We start from the raw sequence: 8773 nt of genomic DNA, 5'->3' as shown, positions 1-8773 counted from the left end.
TCATGACACTTGGGGCAACTGAAGTAAAAAAAGTTAAGGTACCTCCTCCTCCTCCTCCTCCTCCTGCTCTTTGTTCTTTTCTTCGTGCTTTTCTTCGTCCTTTTCTTCTTTCTTCTTCGTTTTTTCCACTATGTCTTCGTTTTTTTCCTTCTTCTACTTCGTTCTTCTCCTTTCTCTTTCTCTTCTTTCTCTTCGTCCTTTTCGTCTTTTTTTTCTCCTATCTTTCTCCTTCTCTTTCATCCTTTCCTTGCTCTTGTTCTTTTTTCTTCCTCCTCGTCCTCATCCTTCCTTTTTCTCTTCGTCCTTTCCCTATTCCTCGCCCTCCTCCCACTTCTCTTCGTCCTCTTCCTTTTTCTTTTCTTCTTCTTCCTACTTACTCTTCCTCCTCCTCCTCCTCCTCTTGAGTTCTTACAGCTTTATTCTTCTTCTTCCTTATTTTTCTTGTTCCTCTCTCCTCTTCCTCCTCGTTCTCCTCCTCCTCCTCCTCCCCGACCTCCACGTCCTCTCCGTCCTCCTCGTCCTCCCCGTCTTCCTCCTCCTCCCCGTCTTCCTCCTCCTCCTCCTCCTCCTCCTCGTCTTCTTCCTCTTCCTCCTCTTCTTTCATATTCGTTAATGAGAAAGTACTCTTTGAAGCATAACTAAAAAGGTCAAAGTTAAGAAGAGGAGGAGGAGGAGGAATAGAAGAAGAAGAAAAGAAGAAAAAGAAGGAATAGAACAAGAATGAAAAAACGAGAACACGAAGAATAAAAACGAAGACAAAATTAAAAAGAAAAGATAAGAAGAGATGGAGGAAGAAGAGGACACTAGTAATAGTTGTAGTAGTAGTAGTAGTAGTAATAGTAGTGGCAGTAGTAGCAGCAGCAGCAGTAGTAGTGGAAGTAGTAGTGGTGGCAGTGGAGGTGGCGAAGATAACCCACATTCCCCTCTCCCTGGCACCCCACCTAGTCCCCCTTTTCCCCCTCCCCGCCCTGGTAACCCCATGTCTCACCCTAGTCTCCCTTGATCCCCTCTAGTCCCTCCCTGGTACCCTCTAGTCTCCCTTTGCTCTCTACTGGTCTCCCCTTGGTCCCCCCTAGTCCGTCCCTGGTCTCTCGTAGCCCCCCCTGGTCTTCCTAGTCTCTTCAGGTAGCTCACAGGTAAGAACGAACTGATTTGCGAGTCTCGGTTTTTTTTTTTCATTATCGCTTTCATTGAGGCCGCGAGTGTCGATAAATAAATTTCATCAGCTGCACAAAGAGGCTGTGTCTGTTATTTTACCCTTTAAAGAAGGTGATGTAATAGGAACTTGCATTTATGCCTGGCGGGGTGAAACTGTGCACTTTTATATATATATACTTTTTTTTTTTATGTATATACTCTCTCTCTCTCTCTCTCTCTCTCTCTCTCTCTCTCTCTCTCTCTCTCTCTCCTCTCTCTCTCTCTCTCTCTCTCTCTCTCTCTCTCTCTCTCTCTCTCTCTCTCTCTCTCTCCTCGTTGTGTTTCTTCCTCCCTGTGATAAATTTGCCAACCAGATGAGTGCCTGATGGCCGCTCCCGATGCAGTTGGGTTGGAAATTATTAGGGCGTTTCATTGTTGGTAATATGAGGAGAGTTGGATGGGCTGATGGCCTGCTCGTGGAGGGAATGGATGGGGGAGGGCAGGAGGAGGGCAGGGGGAGGGTAGAGGAGTTAAGATGCGAAAGACAGGAGAGGGATAGAGAGGGAGAGGAGAGGAGAGACGAAAAATGATGAGAGGTAGATGGTGATGGCAGGAAATTAAAATGCAAGGCAGGGATTGGGGAAGGAAAGCAATAAGGAGAGGGAAAAGGTAGATAGAGAGGACTGAAAAATGAGTGAGAGGTAGATGATAATGAAGGCACGTGAAGATTAGAATGCAAGGCAGGAAAGGAAGAGAAGGAGAAGAACAAGGGAAGAGGAAACTGAAGAAGATAATGAAGGTAGATAAAGATTAAAATGTAGGACAGGAATTGAGAAGGAAAATAATGAATAAGAAGAAAGAAAACTGAAGGAGTGGAGGATGAGAGAGAAAACCACAAGAAGATAGTAATAAACAGGAGATGGTAAGACAAGACACCAACTTCCCCCCGCACAAAAAAAAAAGATAAAATAAAGGTGTAGTTTATTTTACGTGGAATAAACAGGTAACTTGAGAGAGAGAGAGAGAGAGAGAGAGAGAGAGAGAGAGAGAGAGAGAGAGAGAGAGAGAGGAGAGAGAGAGAGAGAGAGAGAGAGAGAGAGAGAATATCATATTTTCGTCTTCCTCTCTTCACAGGTGATTGCTGATTGGCAGGTGTTGAGGCAAGTGGTATACCTGTAAGCACCTGTGTGTGTACCGTGCAATGAGGTGATGGCGCGCTGGATAACACGGCGACTTATGAATCTGGGGATCATAGTTCGTATCCCCCCAAGTGCTACCTGGCGCTGCGTATCACCTGGCGGTCTTAAGAGCAGGTGGTTGTTTGGGTTTAGCCGCTACATGGAGGGCTTTTAGAGGTTATTGAAGTGTTACTCATTATCTGTTACGGCGCGCGGCGTGGCGTTACGGGGTCCGCTGCGCCATCAAGGGTTCCCACGCGGTGCTCAGTGCCTTTCAGGAGCAGCTAATGGGATCGAAGACCTTAATGAGGGAAGAGATTAGGGCACTTCAAGGATGTAAGGAATGCAAGGCAGGCTAAACTGTGGTGCTTGCTGTCATGTGTGTTAATGTCTTCGAGCACCTTAATGAGGAAAGAGAACATAATACCTTATTGCCTCTCAGGGGGAACTAATACAATCGAGCATCTTAATGAAGGAAAAAAGAAAAAGAACAATATTTCAATACCTCTCAGGAGCATCTAATAGAATCGAGCACCTTAATGAGGGAAAGAGAACATAATACCTTATTGCCTCTCAGGAGGAACTAATAGGATCGAGCGTCTTAATGAGGAAAAATGAGAAAAAAGAACAGAACACCTCAATGCTTCTTAGGAACAATAGGATCCAGTACCTTAATGAGTAAAAATAGAACAGAGCACCTTGGGGATGAAAGGAATGGAAGGTAGGTTGAACTGTGGCTTTGAGAATCGTGCGTGTTTATGTTTTCTGCGAATTTTGAATTGTTACAAATGGAATGGAAGGCCTTGAGGATGAGGGAGCAGAAAACGAGTGAGATTATTGGAATCTGCTTCTTATTCTACATGTTTTGCAGTTTTCGAAAGATTATAAATAGTTACAAATTATGTGGAATGCTTTAAAGGTGAACAGAACAGATAACAAACGAATGATGATTGATAATATTGCAATGGCAGCAAGAACAACTCAGGATGCATTACAAAGAAAAAAAAGTTCTCGTATCTTATAAAGAAAAATTAATTATGAAAAGAGAAGAGATTTAAGATAATAAGAAATACAAATACAATTAAAATATTGCAGTGGCTGTATATATAGCTTGAGCTTTACGAAAAAAAAAATCGTACCATTGTCAAGAAAAAATAATTAAAAAAAAAAGAGAAAAATACTAAAAGTACAAAGAATTATGTACAAGTTATGATAGATGACTTAATGAATAAATAAGAGACACAAAAGTTGAAATGCTAGTCAAAACAAAACCTTCCAACAATTTAATTACACTTTACATCTTGTCAATGGTTTCGACGAATTTCAGACAGCTTCAAGTGGCCACAAAACAGCGTGGACTATGGTGAGAATGAAACAAATACAAAATGAACGAAAATCACTGCCACCCACTGATAGTCGCACGTGTTTTAGCATTTTTCAGGAATTTTCGTAATGTTCCGCGTGTCATGGCTATGGTTACTTAATCTCCGAGGCTTAAGTACGAGTGCTTAGTGTCACTCTTCACTATACGTGGAAATAACTTTGATTCCTAAAAAAAAAAAAAAAATACGGCAAGAGAAGGAATTAGAATGAGGAAATATTTAGTAGGTTAGAAAATGTACAAGTTATGTGTTATTTTGTCATTCATTGTTAATCGTACTAGTTTAATAAATCGCCATAATTTGTTTTATCGTACTTTGGGAGAGACAAACATCTGGCTTTTTTTTTTTAACAATGAATGAAGAAATATTTAGTAGGTTAGGAAATGTACAAGTTATGTGTTATTTTGTCACTCATTATTAATCGCACTAGTTTAATAAATCGCCATAATTTGTTTTATCGTAATTTTGGAGAGACAAACATCTGGCATTTTTTTTTCTGAATTTATTTTTGTATTTGCTTTGCCTTTGATGTAAGTAAAAAAAAATCAGCTATTTATTTATTTATTTATTTATTCATTTATTTTTTTACTCTTCTCTAAAATTGTATGAGAAAAGCTTCTTATGTTTTTTTGGGGGGGGTATTTTTTATTTTATTTTTTAAACATACACGCGTCAAAATCTTGTGTTTATTTCTTTTATTTACGTGTTTGTCCTCTGTCCATCTCTATGTCTGTATACTAACGTGTGTGTGTGTGTGTGTGTGTGTGTGTGTGTGTGTGTGTGTGTGTGTGTATCCACTTGTGTACAGTACGTATGCATGTATGTATTATGTATGTACCACCGTGCGTTTGTGTGTGTGTGTAAGGTCTGTCTGTCTTTCTACATGTCTGTCTACTTCTCTATGTGCATTAATCTGTTTCTGTCTTCGAGTGACCGTCCCCAAGGTGCGTCCGTATGTATGTATGTATATATGTAGGCATGCATGTGTGTTTGTGCGTATGTCCCCGTTATCAGAGCGTACTTATCCCTTGTTTTGGTAAGGCAGGTCACGTGGGTTTGTCTTTCTGGTTGATAACAAAGATAACCTCTCTCTCTCTCTCTCTCTCTCTCTCTCTCTCTCTCTCTCTCTCTCTCTCTCTCTCTCTCTCTCTCTCTCTCTCTCTCTCTCTCTCTACTCCATTCCCTCCTTCCTCGGTTCCTTTCTCTTCCTCCACTTTCCCTCTCTGTCTAATTTACGTGTTACGTCTTGCAGGTTCTCTCTCTCTCTCTCTCTCTCTCTCTCTCTCTCTCTCTCTCTCTCTCTCTCTCTCTCTCTCTCTCTCTCTCTCTCTTGTCTGCTATTTTGTATAACCGTTTTTCATTCTCCTTGTCCACCTTCTTTTTCTTCTTCTTCTTCTTCTTCTTCGTCTTCGTCTTCGTCTTCGTCTTCTTCTTCTTCTTCTTCTTCTTCTTCTTCTTCTTTGCTCTTATCTTTTGTTCTTATTTATTTCTCTCTCTCTCTCTCTTAGCTAGAAGTTTAACATTAATCTCCAGTAATTGACAGGTTTTCTTTTTTCATTCTTCTCTTTAATTTTCTTTTCCTTTTTTTTTGGAGGGGAGGTTATAGACAGATTTTTTTTTTTTTTTTTAGATTTTGTTGCTTTCAGTACAAGTTCACTGCTCCTTGGCGTTTAAAGGTCAGAGTTCTGTTAAAGAAAACTGAGAGACACACAGATAGGCATTTCTCCTCCTCCTCTTTCTCCTCCTCTTCGTGTTCCTCTTTCTCCTTCTCCTCCACTGTTTCTTCCCTCCTCTTTCTTTCCTTGCTCTCCTACTCCTCCTCCTCCTCCTCTTCCTCCTCCTATCTCTTTACCCAATAGTTAGTTAAACCTTAAAGGACCAAAACGTCTGCTGCTGTTTGGTTGTCCCTTTTTCATTCCACCTCCTCCTCCTCCTCCTCCTCCTCCTCCTCTTTCTCCTCTCTAATTTCTCTCAGCACGTTCGTGGAAGCCAAAGTTTTTGTATATAATACGTCTAGGGAACGATATAAATCACTTAATCTTGACATCTTTTGTAATTATGATAAGATTGAGTGATAACCCACGCCAATAAATTAGTCTCCTCCTCCTACTCCTCCTCCTCCTCCTTCTCCTCCTCCTTCCCAATTTTATGTATCTTAAATCCACGTGTTCTAAGCTGCCACCTCTCCTCCTCTTCCTCCTCCTCCTCCTCCACATGCTCTATCCTACCACCTCTCCACCATCCTCACCTTCTACTCCTCCCTCCCTTCACCTCTAACCTCCTCTTCCTCCTCCTCCTACAAGATAAAGTCATTTGAGATCTGAGGAGTGAGTGTCCTTGATGAGAGAAAGAAAACGGGTAGTGGTGTCTCAAATCTTGGCAAGTTTGTCGATTTTTTAACCTCCATAATCATCACCACCACCACCACCACCACCACCACCACCACCACCACTCCTAGTATAACACGTTTTTTTCCCCTACCTGTCAGGATAATGGCGTGGCTTTACTGAAGGGATAGGTCTTAAAAAATTGCATTCTGGGAGTCTGCGGTTACTTAGGTGTAGGGTTTTGTCTGTGTTTGTTTGTCAGTCTGTCTTCCTCTGAGTTTTTTTTTTTTTTTCATCTTTTCTTGCTTTTTTTTCTTTTATAAGTTTCCATGCTAAGTTTTCCTCCTAAAATAAATTACTCATCTAGATTTGGGTGCCTGTAAGCTCTCTCTCTCTCTCTCTCTCTCTCTCTCTCTCTCTCTCTCTCTCTCTCTCTCTCTCTCTCTCTCTCTCTCTCTCTCTCTCTCTCTCTCTCTCTCTCTCTCTCTCTCTCTCTCTCTCTCTCTCTCTCCTCTCTCTCTCTCTCTCTCTCTCTCTCCTCTCTCTCTCTCTCTCTCTCTCTCTCTCTCTCTCTCTCTCTCTCTCTCTCATCTTGCGTTTTGTGTGATGGATGCAGCCGTTCATTTGAGCACTGGCGGCTGCCTCGTGTTCGTGTGAGGTAAGTATAACCAACACACTCCTCCCCACTCCTCCCCCACTCCCCCAACTCCCCCACTCCTTCCCACTCTCAGCCATTTGCATAAAGAGTTACCTGACGAGTTAGATATTAATGAGCGCGAGGATTTGATCTGATAGGAATGTTCTGTTTGATGATGCTGGTGTGCTGGGTGGTGGTGGTGGTGGTGGTGGTGGTGGTGGTGGTGTTTGATTGGGTTGTATGTGTTGCATGGTGTTTGTTTGTTTGTGTGTTTGTGTTGTGTTTATCTAGTCGTGGTGTATGGAATCTGAGGTAGGTCCGTGTGTGTGTGTGTGTGTGTGTGTGTGTGTGTTGTGTGTGTGTTGTGCAAGTTATGGAAATCCTGAGAGTGTTACAAAATAATAGCAATAAGAATAGCAACACCGTCACGCCATGTACTCGTACTATTACTAATACTGAAAAAAAAAGGTGGTAGGTGAAGTACTGTGCATAAAAAAAAAATACAAGTAATACTGTATTGTGAGGATGGCTGAAGGAGGAGTTAGTGGTAGTAGCAGTGGCGGCGGTAGTGGTGGTGATAGCGATGTAGATGGACGGTGATGGCTGTGGGACGTGCGCTGAGTCTCACGGGGAAGTTACCTGAGAGGGACGTAATGGAAGTTAGAGTCAATTTTCCACCTTTAGCCGGTTTCTCCTGCGCTTAGTTAACCCGCGGCCTGCCTCTCCCGTTCAAATATTAGGTCACTTTGCCGGGCGCTTATAATTACCTTGTCTCGTTACGTTCAGGGAGAGGTACTTGGGGCGTCCACGCAGGGCAGGTGTGGCCGAGGGTCGTGCCAGATTAGGGGTTACTGATTTCCTGGCGGGATCTGCTTCGCCTCAGCTTCCCGCGGAGATCAGGACGGGGCGGCGCGAGATGAACTGCATGTGGGTTGAGTCTTGAGCGAGATTCTAGCTTGAGTCCATCCAGCGGGCGTCCCTTTCACCTGTTAATTGTTTGTTCTCTCACCTGCTGTTACCTGTGTGTGGCGTTGTTACCTGTGGTGTGTGCAGGTATGGGTGAGGCTCGCTTCCTTCCTTCTTCCTATCTTCCTTCTTCTTTTCGGAGTGACGCACGCATGCACGGTCGCCACTACCACCACCACTACTACTACCACCACCACCACCAGCACCACCACCGCTACCACCACAAACCACCGTAATTAGGGTGTTAGCTGCACTTGTGATACTCACCCCGTAATATGCACCACGAATTATACGCTGGCTGCCTCTTGGGGAGTATCTCACTTTTCGTAATAAATGTTTCCTTCGCGACTTATGCGGTAATCAATATAATCCGGTTCATACATGCCTCAAGGTGCCTGATTAGTGGAGGGCTGCGCTGGATTGATCTTCGTGGCGAGGGGCGGGAGGGAGGGAGGCAGGGAGGGAGGGAGCGAGGGGAGGGAGGGTGTGAGTGCTCCTGACGGCGGCCAGGTTACGAGTATGCCCGTCTGGCCCCCGATCCAAAGACTCCCTCCCTCCCTGGCGCTCCTTCCTTCCCCGCGCTGTGATATATTCATAGTCCCGCCTCGAGGTGATGGCTATTCTCTACTTATCATCGTCTGGTTTACATTTTACGCCAGCCTGATGCCTCCCTTTCACCCCCTGAGCTAATGCAATGCCTCTCTTCCCTCCACCCCACTCCACGCCCTTCCACGCCCCTCTAGGCCCCATCCACACCCTTCCAGACCCTTCCAGCAGGCCAGGGGACGAAGGAGGTGCCTGGAAAGTGCGTTTGTGGAGTACCCTTTCGCTTCACTAATATCTACCTAACTACATCAGAGGCTTGGTAGGCAGTCAAGAGCCGGCATACCTTAGGAAATGAGTAATAAATAGGTGAGTAGCTTATTCCCTCCTCCTCCTCCTCCTCCTCCTCCTCCTCCTCCTCCTCCTGCTTCTCGCCTCCCTCCGTCTCTCGCCACCCAGCCCCGCTAATCTCGCTGACAGTAACGCGAAGTAAGGTTGCCTAAATCTTTTTTAACTGGTGTATTGTTGTGTCATTTTTCGAGAATGGTTCGGTGAGGGGAGTGAATTAAGTAAGCGATTGAAATGGAGGAAGAGGAGGGGGAG

Source organism: Scylla paramamosain, chromosome 22 (genome assembly GCF_035594125.1).
Source record: "Scylla paramamosain isolate STU-SP2022 chromosome 22, ASM3559412v1, whole genome shotgun sequence".
NCBI classification, from domain to species: Eukaryota; Metazoa; Arthropoda; class Malacostraca; order Decapoda; family Portunidae; genus Scylla; species Scylla paramamosain.
Note: the sequence above shows the minus strand (reverse complement) of the source record.